This window comes from Macrotis lagotis, chromosome 6, assembly GCF_037893015.1.
Source record: "Macrotis lagotis isolate mMagLag1 chromosome 6, bilby.v1.9.chrom.fasta, whole genome shotgun sequence".
Classification (NCBI taxonomy): domain Eukaryota; kingdom Metazoa; phylum Chordata; class Mammalia; order Peramelemorphia; family Peramelidae; genus Macrotis; species Macrotis lagotis.
Window position 1 is genome coordinate 203770232 of NC_133663.1, and position 15375 is coordinate 203785606.

General features: G+C 33.1%; 1 long non-coding RNA gene across 2 annotated transcripts in view; it reads right to left on the reverse strand.

Annotated features, from left to right (window-relative positions):
- The window catches only part of LOC141491981 (uncharacterized), a 52291-nt gene extending 41934 nt beyond the window's left edge, over positions 1-10357 (reverse strand). For both annotated transcript variants that reach the window (XR_012469822.1, XR_012469823.1), the window contains exons 1-2: positions 10160-10357; positions 993-1207 (exon numbers count right to left, since the gene is read on the reverse strand). This is a non-coding gene — a long non-coding RNA (uncharacterized LOC141491981). The remainder of the gene's footprint in view (positions 1-992; positions 1208-10159) is intronic.
- Positions 10358-15375: the final 5018 nt, after the last annotated feature.

The window sequence follows — 15375 nt, forward strand, 5'->3', positions numbered from 1 at the left end:
CTTTGACCCAGTAATACCACTAATTGAAACATCTGTAGATAAAAAGAAACAAATGAACTGATGTGTGAGTTGAAAAGTTACTGAAAAGTATGATTCCTTGAAGATTCCTGAAAACCCACTATGTCCCATCTTCAAGAAGACAAATTTAAGAATTTAAATATTAACCTGAGTATTTTTGTAGTAATGTAAATTCCACTAAAATCATAGTTAATTTTTTTAAAATTACATATGCCTAACCTGGAGAAGAAATGATTTATCTAAAAGTTCTCTTCTGAATTATTTGAAAGAGATGAAAGAGATTAGAATTGATGACTTGGCTCCATAAAGCATAAACAAGGGGCAAAATTTAGGTAGAACCAAATTTTCAAATTAAGGAATAACTTCCTCCAAATGAGAATCATCCAAAAAAAAGAACAAGTCTTAATATTATCCTCATTACTTAGAGGTACTCAGATAGAAGTGAAAAGTTTTGTTAGGGGTGTGGTAAAATTGGTTCCTCCTGTTCAAGAATGTTGGAGTAGACTGAGTGAGTAATAGTGCCTTCCAGTTAAGAATTTCAAGAATTCTCTGATCCTTTTTAAAACTAAATGTTGTATTTATCTCAATATATAATCCCACATTGTAAGTTCCTTTATGGCAGGGATGATATCTTAACAAATGAATTTTAGCTTCCCTAAACCTAGCCCAGCACTCTGTAGATAGCAATTAATAAACTTTTGAACAATTAAATTCAAAAATGTGTCAAATATAGAACATAACACATTTACATATTTATTGGTTAATAAAACCAGCATGAGAAAATAATGCCTAATAGGAAAATTTAAAACAAAATGCCATTCAAATTATTATAAAGATATAAGCCATACACAAACAAACAAATGTAAGAAGAAAAAAGTCTTGGGAAGAAAATGATATGGAAACATAAGACAAATCTGCGAAGAATTATCACGGTTTTTAGTCATAATATAAACATTAAGTAACTGTTTTCATACCAGAATTATCAAAGAGGTCATAGTTTTCACAGGAGTGTTGGGCTGTATCCATTTCCTTCTCCCTGTGATAATGTGATAATGCCGTCACCACGGAAGGGTCTTTGAATTGGCTGATGTTGCAGATTTGGCTGTGTCTCAGCGCGTTCTAGTTCTACGCAAGTTTTCAAGAGAATGCTGTCAAGCTCTGTCTCCATTTACTGTCTTTTTCTTTCATTCTAACAAAAACAAAGCATAGTATCTTTATTTTTACAATATGTTTAATGTACTTTGTAAAAATACAAAGTAATAAATCTTTAAAAAATTGAGAAAAAAGGTAAAATTAGAGTCTTAAAAATGTTAGTATATTTCAAGGAATAAGAGAAAAACAAACTCCATATAACTCTAAGAAGGTGAAAATAAAATTCTATTATGCATTTATTTATTCTTTCATTATAGCAATTTTCAAATAACATTCATTACCTGTTTCATAGGAGATTTTTTTAAACAAAGTTTTAGGAAGAAATAGTTACACAACAGTAAAATAAACACAAACTACTTCAGTGTGTGAAGAGAGAATTGAGAGGTTAAGATAAATAGATTTTCCCTTTTTAATATGTAATCTACTAAAAATGCTGCTATAAACACTCAATGTGTGATTTCACCATATCAATATTCATTCTGGATTTTTAACATGGAATTTAGTTCACCATACTCTACAGTAATCTTTCTCTTCTTTATACTATGAGATGTTTTGTGGGATATATCATGTTACATATTGCTTATAAAAACAATTATCCTTAGAATATACAAAGACCATCATTTGTAGAGCACAAAAACACAAATAATTTCAATATCAAAGTATAGCATAATGCACAAATTTTTTCCTTTCATGGATTATTTTCAAATGAACATATTCAAGAAAAATTGGACATGATAATGCCTGTTATTAAGTTTATTTCATTATACTCATTCTTTCAAATAGGAATACCACTAACAAAATTTAACTAGAGTAACAAATAATATAACACATTCATGATATCTGAAGAACTGAATAAATAACTAAGAAGATATACAGTATCTTCTTCTGTAAGCTGCTTTCCCATTTTAGCAACAGCTAAGGGAGAAATCAGTCATTGCTTTTTGCCCAGTGGGAAATTACAATGAAGCAGCAAGGAAGGTTTTAGTAAACAATATGCATAAGCAGAAATAATAGCTTAGCTAATATGAACAATCTAGCAGGGAAGAGAAAAATAAGCCAGAAGCTGCTAAGTTCAAGGTGTTATTGAGCTGTACAAAAGATCACGTAAATTTTCAGTCTTAGTAGCTGCCACAGACACACACACACACACACACACACACACACCAAATAATTAAAATTATATTCACTCTCCCTCAGCAGCAATGGAGGAATTCAAGCTACTAAGTCTGAGCACAGAGGGTGGATCAACTAGAATAGCAGCTGAACTGGAGCCAGGGAGTCTGAGGGCCAGAGAGCCAGACCTGCTGATCAGCAGTGGGGCTAGACTGCAGGGTCTTGAGTCAACTACGGAGCAGGGGCTTGCTGACGCTCTGGAACTTGCCAACAGGGCTGGGGGGGAGAGCTCTGGTACAGGAAACCTGCAGACAGCATTCCTGGGTTCCTCTGGTCTTGATGAACTCTGAGTACAGGCCTCCATTGCAGCTGGGGCCCCTTCCCAGAAAAAAACAATTGCAGACTATTTCTGCCTCAGGCACAGGTGTGTGATCAGAAGAACCAGCCCAGCTGACAATAGTGAAAGGGATAACCTCAGGCCAGGGCAAAGCCCACCATTGATTGAAGACAGAAGGATTCATTAGCTCCAACTCCTCCCTTCAAGCTAACGGAGAAGGCCTCAATCAAGGTCACAGACAAGCCAGAGAAAGCAACCAGCACCTCCTACTGGCCAGCCAAAGAAACTGCACTCAGTGAGTAAAGCCTCTATTGATCCCAAGACCCTGTGAACCAGTCCCTCCCCAACTCAAGGTCTTAGCAAAAAGAAGAAGGGTCAGCGGAAAGGTGGATCCATAGAAAAAATTCTTCCCTAACTCAGAGAGACATAGAAGCTCTGAGGAGAATACGACCTGGTCTTCAACATAGAAAGACTTCCCTAAAGAAATAATGAAGGAGTTTAAAAATCAACCGGAAAATTTGGGAGAGATAATTAATACCTTGCAACAAGAAATCAAATCCTTAAAAAATACAATTGGACAAATACAAACTGAGAATAAATCTCTCAGATCATCAAATGGACAAATACAAAATGAGAATAATTCTCTCAGATCTGCAATTGGGCAAATACAAAAAGAAAATAATTCTCTCAAAACCTCAATTGGTCAAATAGAAATCTCTTTCAAAAGCAGAATGGACCAATTGGAAAAGGAGTTGTCAAAGGTTAATGAAGAAAACTCCTCCCTAAAAAAAAAAGAATGGAGTCTGCAGAAACTAATGATTCCATGAGACAGCAAGAGCCAGTTAAACAAAACCAAATAAAATAGAAAAAATAGAAGAAAATGTAAAATACCTCATCAGCAAAACCACTGACCTTGAGAATAGGTCAAGGAGGAGCAACCTGAGAATTATTAGACTTCCCAAAAACATTGAAGAGAAAAAAAAAGCCTGGAGTTAATACTACAGGATCTAGTGATGGAAAATTGCCCTGATATCATGGAACCAGAGGGCAAAGTAGTTATTGAAATAATACATCTATCCCCACTAGAAAAAGGTCCTAAAATGAAAACACCAAGGAATGTTGTGGCCAAATTCCAGAACTATCAGATGAAAGAGAAAATCCTGCAAGCAGCCAAAAAGAAACAATTTAAATATCAAGGAGCCACAGTAAGGATTACACAGGACCTGACTGCATCAACATTCAGGGATCAAAGGGCCTGGAATGAGATATTTCAAAGAGCAAGGGAGCTTGGAATGCAGTAAAGAATCCACTATCTCACAAAGCTGAGCCTTCACTTCCAGGTAAAAAGATGGACATTTAATGAAATGGAAAAATTCCAAAAATTCCTGATGAAAAGACCAGAGCTAAATAGAAAATTTAGACATCAAACAGGAGGTTCAATAGACACATGAAAAGGTGGTTAAAAATAAAAGGGGGGGGGGGCGGTAAAAAAAATTGCTATCCAATAAGTTGAAACTGGCTATATTCCAGCACGGGGGAAATTATTCTCATAAATCTTGAGAATTATAACTCTAACAGAGAGAATATACCTAGCCAGAAGTGATGGACATACATTACCCATCCATGAGACTGCTATCTAATGGGATGTAACTAGCTTTAACCCCACTTGGGAGAAAGACTCTAAAAACTCTCAAGAATTTTAACTGCATTAGACAGATTGTACTTAGCTAAAAGTGACAGATACTCAGAATTTTCTATGATTCAAATAGAATAATCTAAAAAACACTACCTCCTTAAAAAGGGGGGGACAGGAAGGAGATGGGAGGAGGGAGGGGATTGAATGGGGTAAATCTCATTACACTAAGAGGTACAAAATACCTATGGTAATAAAGTGGAAAAAGGGAGATGAGAAACACCTGAATCATCTTCTCATCAGACTTGGCTTAAATTCAACCTACACATACTTAGTTAACTTATAAAACATCTGACCTTTCAAGTATTAAAAGGGGAAAAGGGGAGGGGGGACGGAGAAAGGGAGGGGAAGTGTGGAAAAATGGGGAAATAACAAAAGGAAGGAATGAAAAAGGGAAAAAGAGAAAGGGGAGGGGGTGATATAGGAGGGCAAACACACTGAAGCAGGTGGTATTCAGAAATAAAATACTGGGGAATATGAATAAAGGGGGGGAAGGGGGAAAAATACAAACATTGATAAATTGATAAATTGATAGAAATACAAAATTGATAACCCCTGGTCAATTTGATTAAAAAAAAAGAAAGAAGAAAATCAAATTGCTAGTATCATAAATGAAAAAGGTGAACTTACCACCAATGAGGAGGAAATTAAAGTAATAATCTGAAATTATTTTTCCCAACTCTATGTCAGTAAATTTGATAATCTAAGTGAAATGGATGAATATTTACAAAAATGTAAGTTGCCCAGGTTAAATGAAGAAGAGATTAAATACCTAAACAACCCTATCTCAGAAAAAGAAATTCAACAAGCCATCATTGAACTCCCCAAGAAAAAAATCTCCAGGGCCTGATAAATTCACAAGTGCATTCTAACAAATATTTAAGGAACAATTGGGTCCAATTCTATATAAACTCTTCAGAAAAATAGGGAAAGATGGAACTCTGCCTAACTCTTTCTATGAAACCAATATGATGCTGTTACCTAAATGAGGAAGAGTTAAAACAGAGAAAGAAAATTATAGACCTATCTCCCTGATGAATATAGACGCAAAAATCTTAAATTTTAGCAAAACGATTACAAGCTATCACTAGGATAATACATTAAGATCAAGTAGGATTTATCCCAGGAATGCGGGGTTGGTTCAATATTAGGAAAACTGTTAGTTTACTCAATCATATCAACAACAAACCTATCAGAAATTATATGATCATATCAATAGATGCTGAAAAGCTTTTGACAAAATACAGCATCCATTCTGACTAAAAACATTAGAGAGTGTAGGAATAAATGGACTGTTCCTTAGAAGAATTCGCAGTATCTGTTTGAAACCATCAACAAGCATTATATTCAATGGGGAGAGGCTAGAGGCATTACCAATAAGATCAGGGGTGAAACAAGGGTGCCCATTATCACCACTAACAATCAATATCATATTAGAAATGATAGCTTCAGCAATTAAAGAAGAAAAAGAAATTGAAGGAATTAGAATTGGGAAGGAAGAAACAAAACTCTCACTCTGCAGATGACATGATGGTCTACCTAGAGACTCTCAAGAAATCATCCAAAAAACTACTAGAAACAATTAGCAATTTTATCAAAGTGGCAGGTTATAAAATGAACCCCTATAAATCCTCAATTTTTCTATATATGTCTTGCAAGATACAGCAGGAAGAGCCAGAAAGAGAAATCCCATTCAAAGTAACCTCAGACAATGTAAAATATTTGGAAGTCTATTTGCCAAGACAGACTCAGAAACTTTTTGAAAACAATTATAAAACACTTCTCACATAAATTAAATCAGATTTAAATAATTGGGCAAATATCAACTGTTCATGGATAGGTAGAGCTAATATGATAAAAATGACAATTCTACCAAAATTAAACTACCTGTTGAGTGCCCTGCCAATCAAAATTCCAAAAAATTACTTTAATGAGTTAGAAAAAATTGTAAGTAAATTCATATGGAGAAATAAAGTCAAGAATTTCCAGGAGTTTAATGAAAAAAGTGCAAAAGAAGGTGGCTTAGCCCTACCTTATCTAAAATTATATTATAAAGCATCAGTCATCAAAACTGCTTGGTACTGGCTAAGAAATAGAGTGGTGGACTAGTGGAATAGACTAGGTGCAAAAGCAGGAAATGATTATAGTAATCTGCTGTTTGATAAACCCAAAGAGTCCAGCAATTGGGATAAAAACTCTCTCTTTGATAAAAAAAACTGCTGGGAAAATGGGAAGTTAATGTGGAAAAAACTTAGATTAGACCAACACCTCATACCCTTTACCAAGATAAGATCCAAATGGTTACAGGACTTAGACATAAAAGACAATATTATAAGCAAATTGGAAGATCAAGGACTAGTTTACCTGTCAGATCTATGGAAAGGGGAGCAGTTTATGACTAAGAAAGAGATGGAGAACATCACCAAAAACAAACTAGATGATTTTGATTACATTAAGTTCTTTTCCTTTCTTTTCTTTTGCAAGGCAATGGGGTTAAGTGGCTTGCCCAAGGCCACACAGCTAGGTAATTATTAAGTGTCTGAGGCCAGATTTGAACTCAGGTCCTCCTGACTCCAGGGCTCTATCCAATGCGCCACCTAGCCGCCCTCAGTTACATTAAATTAAAAAAGCTTTTGCACAGATAAAACCACTGTAACCAAGATAAAAAAAATGTAGTAAACTGGGAAACAATCTTTACAACTCATGATTCTGACAAAGGACTCATTTCTAAAATATACAGAGAACTGAGTCATATTTTTAAAGTAAAAAGCCATTGCCCAGTTGAAAAATGGTCAAAGGATATGCTAAGGCAATTTACAGAGGAGATCAAAGCAATCCATAGCCATATGAAAATTGCTCTAAATCATTATTAGAGAAATGAAAATTAAAGCTTCTCTGAGGTACCACCTCACACCTCTCAGATTGGCCAATATGACCAGAAAGGATAATGATCATTGTTGGAAGGGTTGTGGGAAATTTGGTACACTACTACACTGTTGGTGGAGCTGTGAACTCATCCAGCCTTTCTGGAGAGTTATTTGGAACTAAGCCCAAAGTTCAACAAAAATGTGCATATCCTTTGACCCAGCAATATCACTACTGTGGCTGTACCCTGAAGAGATGATGAAAAAGGGTAAAAACATCACTTGTACAAAAATATTTATAGTGGCCCTGTTTGTGGTGGCAAAGAATTGGAAATCAGGTAAATGTCCTTCAAATGGGGAATAGCAAACTATGGTATACGTATGTCATCGAATACTATTGTTCTATTAGAAACCAGGAGGGATGGGATTTCAGGGAAACCTGGAGGGATTTGCATGAACTGATACTGAGTGAGATGAGCAGAACCAGAAAAACACTGTATAACTGCAACATAGAGGTGATGTTCAACCTTGAAGGACTCACTCATTCCATCACTGCAACAATCAGGGACAATTTTGGGCAGTCTGCAAAGGAGAGTGCCATCTGTATCCAGATAAAGAGCTGTGGAGTTTGAACAAAGTTCAAGGACTATTCCCTTTAATTTAGAAAAAAAACCCATATATTATTGTCTGATCTTGTTATCTCTTAGACTTCTTGTCTCTTCCTTAAGGATATGATTTCTCTCTCATCACACTCAATTTGGATCAATGTACAACATAAACACAAAGTAAAGACTGACAGATTGCTTTCTGTGCGGGGGTGGGGTGGAGGGAGGTAAGAGGGGGGAATTGTAAAACTCAAATAATATCTTTAATAAAAAAAAACAACAAAAAGAACTGAGAAAAAGGATTCTGATGCTGGCTTAGGATTATAAAATGTAATTCTTGTTCATTATAGATCTCTTAATTTTTTTCTACTTACTGGACCTCTGTTAAATAAATGTCCCTCTCTAGTTTTGTTTGTTCGTTTTTTTTCTGAGATTCATTTCTCTAAGTTACCAGCTATAATCTTCAATAGTGGCTTTTTCTAGACACCAACCAATCAGCTGTACCTGTTCCTGACAACCACCATCCTGTGGACTTTGCCTTGATTGAATTTCCACTGCAATGCATTCCCCTCCAAATGGGCTCTGAAAGGCCCAGATGAATCTGGGTTCCAATGATTTGAAGGGGGGAATATTATGCAGGGAGTTATGGACATAGGAGATATTGTAATTAGAAATAAATTTTCTTGAAGGAAAAGAATTATATTCACATACGAATATTCTGACACATGAGAGTTTACAATAATTTAAAACATTTTAAAATGTACTCAAAATTGATCAGTTTTACCAGTAGCAAGACAGAGGAAAAGAAGAGAAATAGAATAGTTAAAAATAAATATCCTAATGAGAATAACAAGATTCTGAAATGTAAAAAACAGTAGGTGTTTGTCTTCATTATGTTCATTCCCTCATTTTACTTCACTTCACTCTTAAGTTCATTCTCACAACTATGCTTTCCTCCTTCACAGTTCTGGAATTATAATTTATTTTATTGGTATGGAGATCTCCCACTGAGGAAGGCACTTCTGCCAGTGCAAGGCAGCAACTTCTCTGTAACTCAGAATTATTCAGAAGTTAAATGAAGTTGGGGCAGCTAGGTGGCACAGTGGATAGAGTACCAGCCCTAGAGTCAGGAGGACCTGAGTTCAAATTTCTTTCATAAAAATCTCTCATCAAAATCCTTGCTTTGTATTCAATAGAAAAAAGAGACTCAAAGAATCTCACCAATATATGTATACATATATATATATATACAATATATGCATATAGAGAGAGATATAAATTGTCCAAATTTAATCTATTTGGTACTTTAAAAATAACAGAACATACAAGGTTTAAAAAATTAATATATAAGAATTTGATCAAAGCCAAAAGAATTCAAAATTTCTATGGAAACTAATATTCTCATGATTATATTCTCTATCAATTATCAATAAGGCTAGTAAAATAAGGAAACCTAATTCTCCCTGAAGACAAATAAAGAATAGAACTATTATGTCTGATTTTCTTTGAAAAAGAAAAAATTAATGAATCTGCACTCTAGAAATATTTCTTCCAAAAGGATCATATTGATATGTGACTTAAAGGAAAAATTATCATTCAAGAACAGTATTAATGTATTGTGAAAACATGATCAAAATTCATCTTTTCCTGGTTTCCGTTCAATGCCTAGGAGAATCATAATCTCATAACCCCACCCTATTATGATCTCCACAATGCAACTTATCTGCCTTCTTGTAAAACTCTATTATTTCTGAAATAAGGAGAGAATAATTTACCCTTTTCCTTTTTTCCTTGATATCAAGAGAGACAGATACACTGTTAACTGCAGGAATACTTTATGATTTGTATTCACATTTTAAACTTCAGTTTATGTTTGTTGGTACATTATTTAAAAATAAAATAGCATGAACTTATTTTTTAATCCAGAATTTAATTATGTAAACCTAAAGTGTTTTCATTTAGGCAATATTTTTTGGGGGGAAGAGGAGAATTTTTCTTCCACAAAAGAAAAGCAGATAAACAGATTTTAATCTAACAATTCCTTTAAAAATTCACTGTCTCAAAGTTGACAAGGAGGATAGACAAAATTACCAACCTCTGAGAGATGAAGATTTATAAGTAAAAAAAGATGCTCTGTGTAAATTTGCTTACGACGTATTATTTATAGCATCATAATTGTATATTACAGCTATTTCAAATATATCATCCAACTTTTTATCTGCAAAAGATCTATAGAAAAAATGAATTCTTAACCAGTGATTTCCTTCACATAGAAAAAGTAAATTGAATAGAGAAAAATAACTAATATAAATTACTTCCACAATTTTGGTGGTTTTGACATAAGATGCTTTTGGCTGTGAATTTAATTAGTCAGTACCTTTCTCTTCGAAGTTGTTCAACTCTTTCAGTTATTTCCAGTGTCTTCATTTCTTCCAAAGTTTGTTGTAGAAGCATATCTTTTTCGACACACTTATTTATGGCATCGAAGTCATTTCCACTTCTACACAACATCCAATCAAGTCCTTTTCTTATGGAAATTGTCAATGTTCTTCCCAGAACCCAAGACTGCTGAACAAGCTTCCTAAAAACAAGGCAAGCAACAGATTAATGCTATATGGTCAACACATGAACATTACCTAGACACAAAATATAAGGCATTTTATAGCCTCAGAAAGAGAGTTATCTCAAAATAACTGTACAAGATAACTGCGTACGTTTAAATTTTTTTAAAAAAAAGCTTTTATCTTTTTAACTTAAAAAACTGTTTACAAGTATTTAGTAGGGCCAGACAGGTTAAGTTACTTATTCATAATCACAGAGCTAGTAAGTGTTATGAGGAAGGATTCAAAATACAGGTTTTCTGATTCTCAATCTAGTACTGCCTCTACTTTACCAGATATATATCAAATATATGTAATATACAAACTTCAAAGCACAAAGTACATGTCAACTATTTCTATTATCATCATCACTAATCTATCTGCATATAAAGGAAATGAAATGCAGGAAATCTTAATATAGCTTTAGTTTTAAAATAGTTTTAGTGAAACATTTTGGCCACATTTATTTTAACAATTTATAGTGAATCAATGGTTGAGATCTTTGGAGTTGGGTGTGTTAATCTACTGGAAGGGAAGATGAAAATACTATCATTTCTATTTTTTATTTTTAAAAAAATTTTGAAAAACTAAATTTTGGGGCAGCTAGGTAGTGCAGAGGATAGAGCACCAGCCTTGGAGGCAGGAGTACCCAAGTTCAAATCTGGCCTCAGACACTTAATAATTACCTAGCTGTGTGGCCTTGGGCAAGTCACTTAACTCCATTGCCTTGATAAAACAAAAACAAAACCAAAAAACTAAGCTTTAACATGTGCATGTATGCGAGTGACACACACACACACACACACACACACACACACAACTCTCTCTCTCTCTCTCTCTCTCTCTCTCTCTCTCTCTCTCTCTCTCTCTCACACACACACCATTCCTGGACCAGACCTGTATATCAGTAAAATGTCATAGACAATATTAGGATATCTCAAGGAAAGAGTGGAATTTATATACTGATTGTGAAAACTGCCTCAATCTTCAGTTTGAAGTATCAAGCTTAATAATTGGATCCTTTTATATGATTTTCAACACTATAAAACTTTCCTCCATATACAGTCTATTTTAACAGTTTTTTAAAAAAAAAATGGAACTATGATTTCATTGATATAGAGACCCCAAGAAAGGAAACTTTTCTACTAGCATAGAATGGTAACTACTCTGCAACAAGAATTACAATTTTTTCCTATCTAGTTGAAAGTCAATGTAATGTATAGCATATGGTATTACTATAAGTTATACATTAGTGAAAAACTAAAAAGTTTTTTAAAATTTTAAGAAATTTTATGGTATTGAAGTGGAAATTTGTAAAGGTTAATTTAACTGAAAAGAAATGCCATAGTGTTTGTCAACACTTCAACAACAAGAAGTGTAGTCAGAGAAAACATGAGTTTGTCAAATTATAGTGCTATATAATGACTTTTGTCTGAAAAGAACAGCATTTTTCATAAAAATAAAATTCATAAAATAAATAGCAAGCACAGAATGAGGGATAGAGAAACTTATTACTTGACATGGACATTTTTGCTCAAAGACAAGTTTATCTAGAAGTAAAGCCTGTATTATTTCTCCTTTTCCTAAAGCCCCTTCTTTATCTTGCTTATTTGCCAACCTAGAAAACAAAAATAAGAGGTGGTTTTGTGACAAACTTATAATTCAATGTATTCAAAAAGCAAGTCTTAAGATATACTTATAATAAAAGTTTTCATTCACTAACTATGGATTTCATTGAGGGGATGCCCATCAATTGGAGAATGGCTAACCAAGTTGTGGTATACGAATATTATGGAATACTATTGCTCTATAAGAAACCATGAATGGTCAGACTTTAGAGAAACATGGAAGGAAGCAGAACAACCCTGGGAGACATGCTCATCCATGACATCCTCATCCAGAGGAAAAGAAAAGACAAAAAACCACAACAAAAAACCCAGAGAATCTGAATAGATACTATGTTCATTTCTTTTCTTTCTTTTTTTTTAAGTTTTTTTGCAAGGCAGTGGAGTTAAGTGGCTTGCCCAAGGTCACATAGTTAAGTAATTATTATGTGTCTGAGATCAGATTTGAACTCAGGTACTCCTGACTTCAGGGCCAGTGCTCTATCCATTATTCTACCTATCTGCCCCACTATGTTCATTTCTTAAAAATACTTATATTTTCCTTCCTATCTGAAGGTTTTATTTCTTTTCCCTTAACGCTAATCCTTCATTCACAAAATGACTAGCTGTAAACATGTTAAACACAAATGTACATGTACAATTTTTACTAGACTGCTTTCTACTGAGGGATGGGAGTGAGAAGGGAGAATGGTAGAAAAATGTGCAATTTACAAATATGTAAGTGCATGAATGTTGAAAAACTTTCATAAAATGTATTTGGAAAAATAAAACAAGTTTAAAAAAATCTACAGATTTCACAAAAAATTCTTAAGATTTGTTTTACCCTTTCTTCCTTTGTGTTTATAAAGTAAATTCCTAATAAAATCTGAGAACTGATCTAGTTTAATTTTCATGTTGCTGGCTAAGCCAAAGAGCTAGAAATAAGATACTATCTCTAAAACATTTTACATACATTAAAACAATACTTGTTCATTGTTTTTCTTTTTAATATTACCTAGCAGAACCAAGCACAATTAAGTGCATAATAAATTTATTTACTTGGGTACCTATATCACTTCAGCAGAATATTTTATGAAGGTCCTTAATCATATGTTGAACTTCATGATCATAATTAAGAATGAAAATAAACAAAACAAAGCCCCCATCTCCCTTGCAGCACAGGTCAAATATACTATATTAGAAAATAAAGTCATATTTAACACATTTCTGGAAATTTCTATTTGCTATAATAGCAATATTTAACAATTACTGCTATTTATATAAATTTTAACATTTAAAAATAACTTCACACATGCTCTTGTGAACCAGACTACAACCCAGCTAAGTGTGTACCACAGGGAATATCATTTGCATTTTGCAGTTGAAAAAAACACTCAACAGCATTTAATGACTTGCCCATAATTATACATCAAGTATCAGAGTTAGGATTATAACATTTGTCTTCCTAACTCCTGTTCAGTTTACTAGAATGTCTTGTATTGAGGATCTTTTGTTTGTTTAGGTACAGTGCTCCTTCTAATGTGTATCTCAGGAAAAAAAATCACAAAAATTATCACATAATTGACCTACAGAGTTTTTTATAACTCAAAGAATGGTATTAAGTTTTCACCCTTTAAAAGAAAAAATAATTATAAACTTTAGTTTTGAATAATCATGCATAATTTAAATTCTATTATGCTTACAACAATTTTCCCCTTAGAATTTAGTAAATATTTGAGCTTAGTATCTCATAAACTGAATAAGTTTTCAATGAATGATCTTGTTTCCCTCTCTTAATGTATATTTTCATAACTTCATGGGAAAAAGTTCAGAAAAGTAATTTGAATGGGCAGTGTTAATTTATTATATTATAAAGTAAAGATATTTCAATTATAAAGTTTTATTTAAAAAGGAAAAAGATTATGTCTCTAAAACTGACTAGGAAAAAATCCTTGATTGGCATTCATGATTTAGGAAATTATAATAATATGAGCAGTTTCTCCTTTTTTTGGTAGAAGTGTTCCATGAAGGATCCCAGTAAATCATAAAAATATATTAATGCACTACCAAAACCTTTCAATAATTCAATAGGGATTGCAACTAAAAGAATGCTTGGAAACATCTATCCTCTCTCCTAATTATTTAAATCTACTAGTTCAGCATGGTGACTCATAAGACTTTACAGTAATATGAAATAACACATTATAATTGCATAGTTCTCCTCTGTTAAAGATAATCACTACTTTTGGGAGGACAAAAATTAAAGTTATCAAATTCTTTTTCAAAATATCCAGGAACTGGAGAAAACAATAGTATTTAATGATAGACAAAATATAATGCAGATCACTGTTAAGTTGTAGGAAAGATTAAAAAGTTTAGATAAGATAACATTGTATACCTTAAAAACAATATTGTGAGAAATCAGCTATGATGGATGCAGATCCTCTCAATAAATAAGAGATCAAAAACAATCCTCAGAGATCTGTTAAGGAAAATACCATCCATATCCAGGGGAAAAAACTATGGAATTTCTATGTTTAAAATTTCTCTTTTTTTCCTTATTTCTCATGATGTGTTCCCTCTTAGTTCTAATTCTTCTTTTACAACATGACTAATAAGGAAATATGTACAACTTTTTTCAGACTACTTGCTACCATGGGGAATGGGGAGGGAAAAGAGGTGGTAGAAAAATGTATAACTCATAAACTTGTTAGTGGATGAATGTTGAAAACTATCTTTGTATGTAACTTAAAAAATAAAATGGTATTAAAAGTTTAGTTAAGTCATTCCTGCCCTCAAGGGGAATGATCTAGTAGGAATATAGAATGCTTATAAATAGCTATAAGGCGTATATATATATATATATATATATATATATATATATATATATACATATATATATATATATATATGCATGCATATAGGTATAGATAGATAAAACAGGAAAGAAAGAAATTAAGAAAATCATTAAAATTCATTACTAACCTTAGTGTTCAAGGAACACTTCACGGATGACATGGCATTTCAGTTGGGTTTTAAAGAATTCAAAAGGCCAAAAGAGGAGGTGGAGAAAGAAATCCTATGTATAAGGAATGTGAAGGACATGAAAATAAATAATGAGGTAGGATAGTAAAAGCTGAACTTATAGAACAGAAAGTGATCTTGGTTGTTGTGCAGAGTATGCAGCACAAAATAAGGTTAGAAAAGTAAGGTAGCCACAGACTGTGAAGGGCCTTGAATGACAGGACAATCTGTTGGGAAGCAATTGAAAAAGTCCCTGAGGATCAGTAATGAAAAAATATTTTAAAAGATAGAGAAGATGAATAATATATATATATATATATATATATATATATATATATATATATGAGATCTAGAATCAACAGTGT